General features: G+C 42.0%; 1 protein-coding gene across 2 annotated transcripts in view; it reads left to right on the top strand.

Annotated features, from left to right (window-relative positions):
* The first annotated feature begins 212 nt into the window (after window positions 1–212).
* LOC308606599 (zinc finger protein 418-like) overlaps window positions 213–15,958 on the top strand; it is a 28,504-nt gene continuing 12,758 nt past the window's right edge. The window contains exons 1-2 of one of the 2 annotated variants that reach the window (XM_081217693.1): window positions 213–459; window positions 14,675–14,763. The gene's annotated coding sequence lies outside the window, so the exon portion shown is untranslated. The remainder of the gene's footprint in view (window positions 460–14,674; window positions 14,764–15,958) is intronic. The other variant, XM_081217692.1, reaches the window with a different exon arrangement.

The following is a 15,958-nucleotide window of genomic DNA, read 5'->3' as shown; positions in this document are numbered from 1 at the left end:
GCCTTCTAAGTCCTTTGGCCCGCTGACTCCATTTCCCAGCGCCCCTCAGGGGTCTAAGATTGCCAGTAGTCCACGCGCGGGAACTACATTACCGAGAATGCTCTGCGTCGCTCAGCCGCCTTGCTGAGCCAATGAAGGCTCAGAACAGAGGCGTTTCCGTGAGGGTTGCCTAGCGTGGGGCGGGACTTCCGGCGTCCTCCTCCGGGCGGTCATTTTGGCTGCTCGGGTGTGTTCATACGGACACAAGTTCTGGAGCGTTTAGTGGGGCTGACGGGACAGGACCGAGAAAGCGAGGGGGCAGTCGTTGTTCCCGCTGCACAAAGGCGAGTCTGAGGCTCGGCCGCGGCGCCGCCCGAGATGATCCGCACCTGGGCCGGTTTAAGAACCGCCGGCCCGCTCCTGGCCCCGCTCCGCCCACAGGCCTGGATGGCTGCGGCCGCTCGGAGAGACCCGCCTCAGGTAAACGCTCGTCCTCGGGCCCTCACCCCACCAGACACTAAAGCCCCAAGTGCTCTCGTCCCTGCAGCCGAGGCTCCGATGTCCAGGACGGTGAGGCGCTAGTCTATGGGCTCCTGTTTCTGACAGTGGTCAGCACCTCAGCTTTCCTGTTTAATTTTACTGTCGGGGGTGTGCTTAGGTGTGGGAGAGGGTTACAGGCACAGGAACCGGCCTGTACAAAGGCTTGGAGTTGCGACTGAGCCGTGAGGATTCGGAGAACCTGGGCTCCGTTGTGCCTGGCGAGGAACAAAGTTTGAGGCGGAGTCGCGCCTGGAATAGCAGGCTGAGGCCTCTGCCTGTATTCTCAGAACTCTGAGCGCTGCGGCAGATTTTAAACCAAGGGGGGACACAAACTACATTAGGCTTTTAAAAGTTTCCCAAAGGCTGTTCAACGGAGGAACAGACTGAAGGAGGAGGATGAAGTATTAGGGCACCAGGAGGTTGAATCTTCGTTCAAGCACACAGAGCTAGGAAGGTGACACACTGAGGCACGGAGGTTAGGCATCCAGCCCTAGTTCACCAGGCTCAAGGGCCAGGCGTGGGCACACAGGGGCCTGAACCCACTGAAACCTGACATGGTTATATTCATTCATCTGTAATCTGTCTCTTAAAACCTGGCTGTAGAAGCGCTCATGGGACCTATACCGGTACGTGTAGAGTGTCCCAGTCCCTTACTGATCCCTACCCCCACCCATATATTCTCTGTATTGTGGTGTCGTGGTATTCGTTAAGGACCCAAGCTCAGGATCCCGAGTCTACGAAGGATTATATGGAGGTATTTCCATTTCTAGCACCGAATGTAAACGGATGTGGAAAGGTTATCCCAGTACCAGGATGTAGAAATGTTTAGAGGTGGAGCTGAGTTGGGATCGTTAAGGTCTCCTTTCCATCCGGTGGGAAGACGGAGCAGGAAGACAAGGTTCGGGACTGGAATGGTTGCCTGAGAAGTTGGGTATCTATTCTGGAGGAGACAGGAAGTTCGGATCAGAGGAGGGGAATGATCTTACCTAGGTCTTTTTTTTTTTTTAATAAATTTATTCATTTATTTATTTTTAGCTGCATTGGGTCTTCGTTGCTACGTGCGGGCTTTCTCTGGTTGTGGCGAGCAGGGGCTACTCTTCATTGTGGTCAGCAGGCTTCTCATTGCGGTGGCTTCTCTTTGTTGCGGAGCATGGGCTCTAGGCATGTGGGCTTAGTAGTGGCTCGTGGGCTCTAGAGCGCAGGCTCAGTAGTTGTGGCTCACGGGGTTTAGTTGCTCCGCAGCATGTGGGATCTTCCCGGACCAGGGCTCGAACCCATGTCCCCTGTATTGGCAGGCGGATTCTTAACCACTGCGCCACCAGGGAAGTCCCTTACCTAGGTCTTAACAGGCTGCATATGGCTGCATAGTGGAGAACAGATTGTGAGGCTGAGGGAAGAGGAAGGGAAACTAGGCTGGAGGCTGTTCTAGTAGAGGCCCCTTGAGGGTTCATGGAACGGAGTGGTAGCTTAGAAGTGGCTGGATTCTGGATGTGTTCTTATTAAGGGTTCACTAGATTTCTTAATGTGGAAGGGAAGGGATGGGTCTTGTTCTGCTTGGGTTGCTATAACAAAATACCATAAGCTAGATGACATATAAACACCAGGAGTTTATTTCTCACAGTTTTGGAGGCTAGAAGTCCAAGATCAGGATGCCTGCATGGTCAGGTTCAGATGAGGGCCTGCTTCCTGGTTCACGGACACCATCTTCTCACTGTGTCCTTACGTTGTGGAGAACGGAGAGAGGAGCAGGCTCTCCCATGACATTTACAAGGCTGCTGATCCCATTCACGCGGGGCCTGCCTTCACGACCTCATCCAGTCCTAATTTCCTCCCAAAGCCTCCGGCTCCTAATACCATGAAATTGGGAGGTTTTGTGTCAACTGTAAATTTTGGGGGGACATAAACATTCAGTTTTATAACAGTGAGAGAGTGAAACAGATTCAGAGATGAATCCAAGTGGGTTTTTTTCCCTGAAGTATTACATAATCGACTTCTATGAGTTTCAGGTGTACAGCATAGTAATTATTTTTGTACATTACAAAATGATGACCATGATAAGTCTTATTACTGTCACCATTCAAAGTTATTACAATATCATTGACTATGTTCCCTACTCTGTACATTACATCCCTGTGACTTACTTATTTTGTACCTGGAAGTTTGTTTTGCGGTTACCATGAGGTTTTGATACAGCAGTCTCTCTCTATATATTGTTTTAAGTTGCTGGTCTCTTAATGTCAAATGCATTTCCAATATCCTGCATTTGTACTCTCTGCTTCTCATGATTGCTGGTTTTGACATCATATTTGTGTGTGGATAATTTCCTACTTTGACTGTATGTTTACCTTTACCGGTGAGCTTTCCCATTTGTAATTTTCTTGTTTCTAGTCCTGGCCTTTTCTTCTAGAGAAGTTCCTTTAGCATTTGTTGTAAAGCTGGTTTGGTGGTGCTGAATTCTCTTAGCTTTTGCTTGTCTGTAAAGCTTTTGACTTCTCCATTGAATCTGAACGAGAGCCTTGCTGGGTAGAGTATTCTTGGTTGTAGGTTTTTCCCTTTTCGGGCCTGCAGAGTTTCTGCTGGAAAATCAGCTGATAACCTTATGGGGATTCCCTTGTATGTTATTTGTTGCTTTTCCCTTGTTGCTTTTTTTTTTTTTTTTTGGCTGCAGCTTGCAGGATCTAGTTCCCCGACCAGGGATTGAACCTGGGCCACAACCATGAAAGGGCTGAGTCCTAACCAAACCATTGGACCACCAGGGAATTCCCAAGTTCTGTATATTTTAGTGATGTATTTATTTTGCTCTCAAAAGATGCTGAGTTGGGGCTTCCCTGGTGGCGCAGTGGTTGAGAGTCCGCCTGCCGATGCAGGGGACACAGGTTCGTGCCCCGGTCCAGGAAGATCCCACATGCCGTGGAGCGGCTAGGCCCATGAGCCATGGCCGCTGAGCCTGCGTGTCCGGAGCCTGTGCTCCGCAACGGGAGAGGCCACAACAGTGAGAGGCCCGCGTACAAAAAAAAAAAAAAAAAAGATGCTGAATTGTACATTAGAAAGAGTACATTTTGCAGTATGTACTACAGAAAATTAAGACAAAGGTCAGAGAGCTATTATTATTATTATTATTTTAAATAGGGTTGTCATGAAAGGGCTCTAATGAAGACATTAGGCCAGTAACTTGAAAGGATTGAGCAGCAAGCACTCCATGTGGCTATTTGAGAACAAAGAAATTCAGGCAGAGAGATCTGAAATTATAAAGCTCTCTGGTGTTTGCTTAGGTAACATCAAAGTAGTCCCATTTGGTTTTGTTAAAAAACAATTCAACCAAGGAAATTTTAAAGATCTTATTGGCTTTATTCAGTAATTCATGAATTGGGTAGCATCCCATCTAACGAATGGAGCTCCGAAGAGCTATGAGAAAGTTACACTATAAAAGAGCTTATTGTTTGTGGTAAGGATACCTTTCTTTAGGCGACGGCAGGCAGGGGTGTATCAGGCAGATTACCTCACTAGTGCTGACCAGGTTAATTCCAGATTGACTGATTTAAGATTTGGTTTCTAGGGGAGGCTGAAACTGTAATTAAGTTAGGTGTTAATTCTTGGTTTGGTGAGTGAAGCTCAGTTCAAGTGACTCCATTTTGGGCCAGTTTTCTCTTTTTTTAAACAATTTTTAAAAATTTAATTTTTATTTTATTTTTTAATATTTTATTTATTTATTTATTTGGTTGTGCTGGGTCTTAGTTGTGGCAGGCAGGCTCGTTAGTTGTGGCTCACCAGCTCCTTAGTTGTGGTATGTGGGCTCCTTAGTTGCGGCAGGCGGGCTCCCTAGTTGCAATTCAAGGGCTCCTTAGTTGCAGCACGTGGGCTTTTTAGTTACAGCAGGCGGGCTCCTTAGTTGCAGCCATGGGCTTCTTAGTTGCAGCACGTGGGCTCCTTAGTCGTGGCATGCAAACTCTTAGTTGCAGCATGCATGTGGGATCTAGTTCCCTGACCAGGGATCGAACCCAGGCCCCCTGCATTGGGAGCATGTAGTCTTAACCACTGTGCCACCAGGGAAGTCCCTTTAATTTTTATTTTATATTGGGGTATAGTTGATTAACAATGTTGTGTTAGTTTCAGGTGTACAGCAAAGTGGCTCAGTTATACATACACATGTATCCATTCTTTTTCAGATTCTTTTCCCATATAGGTTATTATAGAATATTGAGTAGAGTTCCCTGTGCTATATAGTAGGTCCTTGTTGGTTATCTATTTTAAATATAGTAGTGTGTATATGTTAATCCCAAACTCCTAATTTATCCCTCCCCTCCCCCGCCCCCACCTTTCCCCTTTGGTAACCATAAGTTTGTTTTCAAAGTCTGTTTCTGTTTTGTAAATAAGTTCATTTGTATCATCTTTTTAGATTCCACACTTCAGTGATATCGTAGATATTTGTCTTTCTCTGTCTGACTTCACTTCGTGTGATAATCTCTGGGTCCATCCATGTTGCTGTAAATGGCTTTATTTTGTTCTTTTTTATGGCTGAGTAATATTCCATTATATATTTACCACATTTTCTGTATCCATTCCTCTGTCATGGACATTTAGGTTGCTTCCGTGTCTTGGCTATTGTAAACAGTGCTGCAGTGAACATTGGGGTGCGTGGGTGAATGTATCTTTTCTTTCTTCCTTCCTCCCTCCCTCCCTCCCTTCCTTTCTTCCTTCCTTCCTCGGCTTTCGTGATGTCACTTCCCCCACCAGGAATTGAACCCTTGCCACGGCAGGAATCCTAACCACTAGGCCACCAGGGAACTCCCCTGCATGTATCTTCTCGAATTACGGTTTTCTCCAGATATATGTCCAGGAGTGGGTTTTTAGACAATTTTAGGGAGAATACGTTTTGTGAAACAGAAGTAGTCTTCTCAAATTTACAATATTTTGATTTGACATCCATGATGCTAGGGCTTTGGGAGATCTTTCTTTTTTCTTTATACACAAACCACACTTCAATTTTAGATGGATGCAGTATCATCTCCATGGTATATCATAAGCTGTTTGCAGCAGATGTCATAATTCCTATTTATATTTCTAACTGAAACTCTCCTTATACCACAACCACCAGTTAGGGGAGTAGAATTGCATCCTACCCCAGTGACTGTTGGCACAGTTTCACTTACTGCCTGGAGCATATGCTGGCTTAAAGAGAGAAGACTTTCAGAATCACCAGCTTGGGTCTCAGATACATTCTCTGCTCTTTAGAGATGTAAAGTCCTGGGTTCGACCATCACTGTTCTAAGATTTCAGTGTTCCCATTGACTAAAAAGACTCCACATGGAGATTTCCTTTTTAGCCTTACCACCTTCACTTAGTTGGGGAACATTTGGAAAATCTAGGACATCTTCCCCTGAACTGTCTTAATAATTATCAATATTTCAGTACTTTCAGGGAAAAGAGCTCAGTCAGTATAGATCTGTCATTTAAAACTTCCCAAACCCTGTTTACAGATTTCACCTGAACTCCTGTGCACATACGTTGTCCCCTGGACCAGCAGCCTTTTTCCATCTCAGGTTCTTTTCCTCTCCAGATTGCAGTTCTTGGCTCACCATGTTTATTAAACTGTTGGCCAGGCCCGTGACCCTTCATCGTCAGCTCATTACGTTCCCCAGGGTTACTCCCCTCTGTCGTGCTAGTCTGCCCCCGCCCCCCTCAGAAAGAACACAGAAATCACCATCGGAAAACACTTTCTGCCTCCTAACCTAAAACCAATCATTTACCTCTAATGCCAGCTAAGGACCATGCCCCCATGTCTTAACTTCTCTGTGGACTGGTTCTTTATCAGATCTCATGACTGGTGACCTGTTTATTACTGCTCTCTCTCTCAGTCTCTTTTTAAACTAACATTATAAACACTTATACCTTCTAAAAATAGTTTTTTTCTGGGACTTCCCTGGTGGCACAGTGGTTAAGAGTCTGCTCCCAGTGCAGGGGGCCCAGGTTCAATCCCTGGCCAGGGAGCTAGATCCCATAGATCGGCTCAGCTAATGCAATGCTCAAATCCTAACTTTTAAAAAAAGTTGAGTAAAAGCAGAAAATTAAATCTCAAAATAAAATTTCAGAATTAACATTGAGCAATTACTTCTTAATAATGGAAGTGAAATAATTCACCCACACACATGCTGCAGCTAAGAGTTCGCGTGTCACAACTGGGGAGCCCCCCTGCTGCAGCTAAGACCCGGCACAACCAAATGAATGAATGAATGACTAATTTTAAAAACTAAAACTAGTTTTTTCTCTCTTCGTGATCCAGTACATTTCCTGATCTACCGTCTCTTTCACCGTTTACAACTGAACTTTTAAAGAGCATTTTTTTTCTCTCTTTCAATTACCTCAGCTATGTAGCTCTACTCATTCAGGTTTGGTTTATTAGCCTCACAGCTCCATCGTCATTAACAAACTCCTGAGTCCAGTGGTAACTTCCAAGGTTTTGTTTAAATGTCCTCTCAGAAGCTTTTGCCACAGTTGACATTTTTATTCTTAATTTGAATTTGTCGGGTCCCCTTTTTCTCCCATCCCTTTAATATGGGACTGCCCAAGAGCTCAGTCACGTCTAAATTCTCAGTCTTCACTCACAGTCTATTGTGATTTCATGCAGTGTCATGACTGTAAATAGCACTATAAGCCCCAAACTTGCAAGTGTACATGTCCGTAACATACCTCACTTTGAAGCTCCACAGTCATCTGTAGAATAGACCTTTTCTTTGAATTCTAGTAGACATCACCAACTCAACATGTTAAAAAACATTTCTCCTGAGCTTTCCAGTTCTTCCTGGTCATAGCTTTCCCTGTCTCAGTTGGTGCCGATTCCATTCTTCCATTTGCTGAGGCAAGCCAAACATCCAGATACTATCCTTGATGCAGTCTTTTTCTGAACCCCACATGCAGTCATAAGACATCCTGTTGGCCCTGCTCTCAAAACTTATCCAGAGTTTGACCACTTTCCATAACCACTTCTGCTACCAGCCTGGTCAGAGCCAACATCCTTTCTTACCTGGATTTCTTCAATAGTAGTCTCTATGCTCCCACCCTTATTCTTCTGCAGTCTTTTCTCAGCTTACCAGACAACATGGCCTTTCAGCGGATGAGATAGAAAATGTCAGTCTTTTGGTCAAAATTCTGTAATGACTACCATTTTCTTAAGAGAAAATTCAAAATCTTTACCAGGACCCTATGGAGCTTCATGTTCCTTTCTGACCTCTCTCTCTGTTTTGTTTATTTGTTTTTGTTGTTCTTGTTGTTTTGGCTGTGCCGCACTGCTTGTGGGATCTCAGTTCCCTGACCAGGGATTGAACCCAGGTCCCCTGAAGTGGAAGTGTGGAGTCCTACCCACTGGACCACCAGGGATTTCCCGCTGACCTCCTCTCTTAAACTTTCTGCCTCACTCAACTGGTTTCATGTACATGGGCACCTGAGTTTGCCTGGGACATGACATGACCCTGGCTGTTTCTTTTGCTTGGATCATATGCCCAAAATGTTCACATGGATTATTCCTTCACCTCTTTTCAAGTGTTGTCTGAAATATCCAACTGTCAATGAGGTCTCCCCTTACTAACATTTAATATTGCATCACTTCCACTAATTGGGCTCCTTTTTTCTCCTAAGGTACCTTTATCTTATTACATATTGTATAGTTTATTTTTTTAAGTACCTTTTAAAAAAATATTTAATTTATTTTGGCTGTGCTCGGTCTTAGTTGTGGCACACAGGATCTTTGTTGAGGCATGCGGACTTCTTAGTTGTGGCATGCGGACTTCTTAGTTGTGGCATGCAGACTCTTAGTTGCACATGCAGGCAGGATCTAGTTCTCCGACCAGGGATCGAACCCGAGCCCCCTGCATTGGGAGCACAGAGTCTTACCCACTGCACCACCATGGAAGTCCCTGTTTATTTATTTATTTTTTTTTTTTTTTGCGGTACGCGGGCCTCTCACTGTTGTGGCCTCTCCCGTTGTGGAGCACAGGCTCCAGATGCGCAGGCTCAGTGGCCATGGCTCACGGGCCCAGCCGCTCCACGGCATGTGGGATCTTCCCGGACCGGGGCACGAACCCGTGTCCCCTGCATCTGTTTATTTTAATTATTATCCAATGTCCACCTTTCTTAGCTATCTTGGTTCTCTAATTATGAGTCTCATTTCCTGACATAGCTCACCCACTGAGAATAATGTGACATACTTTAGGTGCTGAACACATATTTATTGAGGCAGCGAATATGGGTTTGACCCCCTTCTTCATGTTCATTTCTAAGACTCTGGCAGTTTTTACTTAAATGGTTTTTTCTTTTCCTCTCCCTTCCAGGCTATAATTTTGCAAGGTTTTCCAAAATGAAAACTGAATAATATTTAGGGAAAAAACTCCTCAGATTGGCCTTAAACAGAGCCAGACCTTTTGCACAGATTCCTTCTCTCACTACTCAGACCTCACCTGTCTTTTTCACCTGATCTTTTCAGGCATGTCATATTTGGTGGTACCCAGCATTATGTCTTATTTCTGAACAATTTGCACATGCTTCTAATATTTAACCATGATAATACTTTTTGAAAACCTGTAATTTTGGAAGGAACAAAAGTTGTACATGAGGTGCCATACTGCATGTTTATCCATGAATGATACCAGATATTGAGACAGTTTTGGTATATTGGAAGTCGGTAAGCTTCTCCTAATAATAGACATATATTTGCCTGCAAGGTGTTTTAATTGAACCTCTATTAAAAATTGTTATTTTAGATAAGTCTGAATTTTTAAAAAGTTTTTATTTTATATTAGAATATAGTTGATTAACAATGTTGTGTTAGTTTCAGGTGTACAGCAAAGTGATTCAGTTATACATAAACATGTATCTATTCTTTTTCAAATTCTTTTCCCATTTATGTTGTTACAGAATATTGAGCAGAGTTCCCTGTGCTATATAGTAGATCCTTGTTGGTTATCTATTTTTAAATATAGTAGTGTGTATATGTCAATCCCAAACACCCAGTTTATCACCACCACCCCCACCCCCCAGGCCACCTTTCCCCTTTAGTAACCATAAGTTAGTTTTCTTAATAGGTGAGTCTGTTTTCTATTTTGTAAATAAGTTCATTTGTATCTTTTTTTTTTTTAGATTCTGCATATGAGTGATATCCTATGATATTTGTCTTTCTCTCTCTGACTAACTTCACTTAGTATGGTAATCTCCAGGTCCATCTACGTTCTGTAAATGGCATTGTTTCATTCTTTTTAATGGCTGAGTAGTATTCTATTGTATATATGTACCATATCTTCTTTATGCATTCCTCTATCAATGGGCATTTAGGTTGCTTCCATGTCTTGGCTGTTGTAAACAATGCTGCAATGAACATTGGGGTGCATGTATCCTTTCAAACCATGGTTTTCTTCAGATATATGCCCAGGAGTGGAATTGCTGGATCATATGATAGCTCTATTTTTAGTTTTTTAAGGAACCTCCATACTGTTCTCCATAGTGGCTGTACCATTCTATTGGGTTGGCCAAAAAGTTCGTTCCGGTTTTACAGAAAAACCCTAACGAACTTTTTGGCCAACTCAATACATTCCCACCAACAGGGTAGGAGGGTTCAATAACAGTCTGAGTTTGATGACCTGGTGGTAATAGAAGTGAAAACTTGGTGAGAACTATGAAATAACCCACAGAATTGGGTCTTCTCTTCCCTATTTTACACCTCTGCTAGCATGGCTGACTAAGGTCAGCCTCTCCTGAGGTTGAAGGGATTCAGTATTTTTAATTTTGCTAAGGAAAAATGATGAGAAAGAATAATATTATTAGAATCCAATGTGATATTATCTGAATGTGAGAGGTTTTGAGATATGTTACACTCCAGAATAAACGGATAACATAGAAAATGGAAAACAAACTCAACGTGACTAATTATTAATATAAAAAAATTTTAAATAATAGTACAGAATATTTTAAAAAACCTAGAAAAGTGAGGAGGGTAATAGGAAAAAACCCACAAGAACTAATCAAACAGCTACAAATGGACTGACTCACAGCTGAAATCATTTCATCTATAATCCTGCTCCATTTCCCTCCAGCAACTGCTTATGCTAAGACAAACTCCAAAAGTTGTATCACTACATCCCTAAATACTTAAGTAAGGGAATTCCCTGGCAGTCCAATGGTTAGGACTTCACGCTTTCACTGCCGAGGGTGTGGGTTCAATCCCTGGTCAGGGAGCTAAGATCCCACAAAACATGTGGTGTGGCCCCCCCAAAAAAGAAAAAAAAAACCTTAAGTACGTGTACCTATAATAGACAAGGACTTTTTTTGTTTAACTCAATTGTAGTATTTTATCATATGTAACTATAAACAATAATTTTTCCATATTATCCAGTACCAAACAGTATTCAAATATTCCTGAATGTTTATATTTTGACAGGTTCCTTTAAAGAAACATGAAATCACTTCTTATCTGTTATTATATTTTATATCTTTTGATTTTATAATCTTCTATGGATAACTCCCTTTTTAAAATTATTTATTTATTTATTTATTGCTGTGTTGGGTCTTCATTGCTGTGCGCAGGCTTTCTTTTTAGTTGAGGCGAGCGGGGGATATTCTTTGTTGCTGTGTGCAGGCCTCTCATTAAGGTGGCTTCTCTTGTTGCAGAGCACAGGCTCTAGGTGCGCAGGCTTCAGTAGTTGTGGCTCGTGGGCTCTAGATCGCAGGCTCAGTAGTTGTGGCGCACAGGTTTAGTTGCTCCACGGCATGTGGGATCTTCCCAGACCAGGGCTCGAACCCATGTCCCCTGCATTGGCAAGCGGATTCTTAACCACTGCACCACCAGGGAAACCCAATAACTCCCTTTTATACATTAATTTTTTTTGTTTGAAAGAGATTATAATCCATGTAGAATTTTCTGATACTCTGATTTGGCTTACTGCCTTCTCATGATGTCTTTTAATGTGACGTCCCATGCTTAATATTTCCTGCAAAAAGGTAGTTATTTTAGAGATGAGATCAGATTCAGAATTATTCATTTTTCTCTTTTGTAAGATTATGATCAATGTAGTCAGTGTGTCAACTGCACCTGAGTCACTCTGTCATCTAAGGGCTTTAGCAGCCATTGATAATTATTTCCTGTACCATCAATGTAGGTGATGGTTCTCCCCTCCCTTTTCCTGTATTAGGTGGAACGTGTTTTTTACAGACAAGAAAGGTATTGGAGGAGAAGTCCAGATAGAAAAAAAATATGCAAAAATATCTGCATTCTTTTTATCTCTCCTTTCTCAGTGTGATGATTTGATCCTTTGCCATTCTCCAAATTGAGGGGTTTTTTTTTTTAGTAGTAGTAGTATTAGTAAACATAAAGGATTTTTACAAATTTATTCTTTAATCCATTGTAGATACAGTTGACCCTTAAACTGTGGGGATTAGGAGTGCCGAACCCCTACACAGTTAAAAATTTGTGTAACTTTTGATTCCCCCAAAACGTAATTACTAATAGCCTACTGTTGACCAACACATATTTTCTATGTTATATGTATTTTACACTTAAGGGTAGAGGAAAGAAAATGCCGTTGAGAAAATTATAAGGAAAAGAAAATGCATTTCCAGTATTGTACTGTATTTTTGGATGGCCGCCAGGCATGTGAAAAGATGCTCAACATTGTTAATCATCAGAGAAATGCAAATCAAAACCACAGTGAGATATCACTTCACACCTGTCAGAATGGCTATCATCAAAAAGACCACAGGATTTCCCTGGTGGTGCAGTGGTTAAGAATCTGCCTGCCAGTGCAGGGGACACAGCTTCGAACCCTGGTCCGAGAAGATCCCACATGCTGCGGAGCAGCTAAGCTGTGCACCACAACTACTGAGCCTGTGCTCTAGAGCACGCAAGCCACAACTATGGAGCCCATGTACCACAGCTACTGAAGCCCGAGCGCCTAGAGCCTGTGCTACACAACAAAGAGAAGTCACCAATGAGAAGACTGCACACCGCAACGAAGAGTAGCCCCTGCTCGCTGCAATTAGAGAAAGCTCATGTGCAGCAAGAAGACCCAATGTAGCCAAAAATAAATAAATAAATAAATAAACCACAAATAACAAGGATGTGGAGAAAAGGGAACCCTCCTACGCTGTTAGCGGGAATGTAAATTGGTGCAGCCACTGTGGAACAGAATATGGAGGTTCCTCAAAAGAACTAAAACTAGAACTACCATATGAACCAGCAATGCCACCCCTGGCTATTTATCCAAACAAACAAACAAAAACCCACTAATTTGAAAAGATACATGTACCCCAGTGTTCATAGCAGCATTATTTACAGTAGCCAATATATAGAAGCAACCTAAGTGTCCATCAATAGATGAGTGGATAAAGAAGATGTGGGATATATATAAATGTATATATCTTTGATATATGTATTATATATATTATGTGTATATATTTAATAGAATAGAATACTACTCAGCCCTAAAAATAGTGAAGTTTTGCATATGCAACAACATGAATGGACTTGGAGTGTATTATGCTTAGTGAAATAATTCAAAGAGAAGGGTAAATACTGTATGATACCACTTACATGTGGAATCTAAAAAAGAAGACAAACTGGTGAAGATAACAAAAAAGAAACAGGGACTTCTCTGGTGGTCCAATGGTTAAGAACCCGCCTTCCAATGCAGGGGACTCAGGTTTGATCCCTGGTTGGGGAACTAAGATCCCACATGCCGCAGGGCAACTAAGCCCGCTAATTGCAACTATTGAGCACTTGAGCCACAACTGGAGAGCTCGCGTGCCACAACTGCTGAGGCCTCAAGCCACAACTAGGACTCGATGCAGCCAAAAATTAAATAAATAAAAATATGTTAAAAAGACTCACAGATATAGAGTACAAACTAGTGGTTACTAGCGAGGAGAGCGAAGGGGAGGGGCAAGATAGAAGTAGGGGATTTAGACGTACAAATGACTACGTATAAAATAAGCAACAAGGATATATTGTACATAAGGGATATAGGCAATATTTTATAACTGTAAATGGAGTATAACCTTTAAAAAGTGTGAATCACTATGTTGTACACCTGAAGCTTATTGTAAATCAGCTCTACCTTAATTAAAAAATAAGATAATGTGAAAAAGAAATTGATATTTATAGGTATAATAATTCATGTGTTAATAATAAAGCAGCAGTATGATTGCTTCATGATAGCCTAGCCTATACACTAATGAATGAATGATCATAAAATTCTTATGGCATACAGTATTACAGTTATATTCATACGAGTTACCTGTGATGACAGGTTGATATGCAGTTTCTCCAATTAAGAGAAAAGGAGAGAGATACTATATAATAATATAATTATTTGAAAGCAAAGTTATAAAACAGTAAAAAACTAACACATTATTAATTTTATATTAAATATCACTCACCTTATTCCTATGTAAGGATGGGCTATCCACTTCAATACAAGTCTTTTTTTTTTTTTTTTTTTTTTTTGGCTGCCCCGCGCATCATGCGGGATCTTAGTTCCCTGACCAGCGATCGAACCCGTGCCCCCTGCAGTGGAAGCGTGGAGTCCTAACCGCTGGACCACCTGGGGATACCTCAATACAAGTCTTGCACACAGTGTTCTACATGATGAATACTTAGGCAATGATGATGATGACGCAAAAAAGGTCTCATACAGTTCTTACCGTACAGTTATTAGATTTTCACACAAAGACACACACACATACACAACAGATAAGTTTATTAACTGTAAGTCATGATGATTATTTACTGTTCACTAAGTGGAAGTGGATCATCATAAAGGTCTTCATCCTTGGTGTCTTCATGTTGAGTAGGCTGAGCTGGGGAGGAAGAGGAGGGATCGGTCTTGCCATCTGGGGGCGGCAGAGGTGATAGAGGTGGAGGCCGGAGAGGCAGGCACGCTTGGTCGAACTTCACAGAAATACATAATTTCTGTCCGACTTCTTTACTTTTTCATTTCTTTAAAAATGTTTCTGTAAAAAAAAAAAAAGTTTCTGTATGGTACCAATCCTTCTTCCATTGTTTGCCTTAGTTTCAGTGCCTGTATCATACAAGGGTCCATGTCATAAAAGAAGTCAAAAGAAGTCTTGAATACTCAGAACGCTTCTGCCAGATTGTCTAATGTCAATTTATTTTCAGGCCCTGATGCTTCTACATCACCTTCCTCATCGTCTGGCACTGGTTCGGAAGCACTCGTCTCCATCAAGTTGTCTTCGTGAATTCCCCTGGTGTGGTGTTCAGTTAGCTCTTGAATTTCTCCAAGATCCATATCTTGAAACCCTTCACCTTCACACCCTTTTTTTTTGTCATATCCACAACCTCTTTCATGATTTCCTTGATTGGCTTTGTTTTATTTATTTATTTAAACTTATTTATTTTATTTTGGCTGTGTTGGGTCTTCATTGCTGCATGCCGGCTTTCTCTAGTTGCAGCGAGTGGGGGCTACTCTTCATTGTGGTGCGCAGGCTTCTCATTGTAGTGGCTTCTCTTGTTGCAGAGCATGGGCTCTAGACACATGGGCTTCAGTTGTTGCAGCACATGGGCTCAGTAGTTGTGGCGCACGGACTTAGTTGCTGTGTGGCATGTGGGATCTTCCTGGAGCAGGGCTCGAACCTGTGTCCCCTGCATTGGCAGGTGGATTCTTAACCACTGCGCTACCAGGGAAGCCCGGTTGGCTTTGTTTTAAACCCTGTGAAGTCATCTGGACACAGTTTTCTCCAGTACGAATTTATTATTTCAGGCTTTATGGCTTTCACAGCTTTTTCTATAGCAACAATAGCATCTTCAATGGTGTAAACCTTCCCAACTTCCATGATGATTTCTTTATGGGGATTCTCTTCCATAGCATTGATAATCTTTCCATAGAGTACTGTATGTAATGGGGCTTACAGGTTGTTATGGTCCCCTGATCTAGAGGCTGAATTAGAGGCATGTGTTTGGGGGCAAGTAGACCACTTTAAGGCCTTTGGTGTTGAACTCATTGATTTCTGTGTGACCAGGGGCATTGTCCAATTTAAAAGAACTCTGGGGCTTCCCTGATTAGGAGGATGCAGCATGATTTATTCAGTCTCCCATTGATAGATACTACGTTGATTAATCTTTGTTATTATAAAATAATCGATACTAAATAGCTTTGTTATTACAAGACTTGCTCTTGTTAAATTAAAACAATTTGCTGTGTGAGCAAATCAATTTTCTGGTAGATTCAAATAAAATCAGTCTCTAACATACTTTCTAAATTGATGGAGTAGTTTCTACTAACATTACTTTGCATATTATCTTCATTCAGACTGGGTTGGGATCCTTGGAAATTCCTCATCTTTATAACTTTGTAACTCAAGTTGGGGCATGGGTTTAGACCTCTGTGGGTCAGTTGGTCTTTGCTGATAAGTTGGTTCTTTCTCTAAAGGGATCATCTACCAA

This window comes from Mesoplodon bidens (genome assembly GCF_964165515.1).
Source record: "Mesoplodon bidens genome assembly, chromosome: 18".
Lineage (NCBI taxonomy): Eukaryota > Metazoa > Chordata > Mammalia > Artiodactyla > Ziphiidae > Mesoplodon > Mesoplodon bidens.
This window is presented reverse-complemented; position numbering and strand designations above follow the sequence as displayed.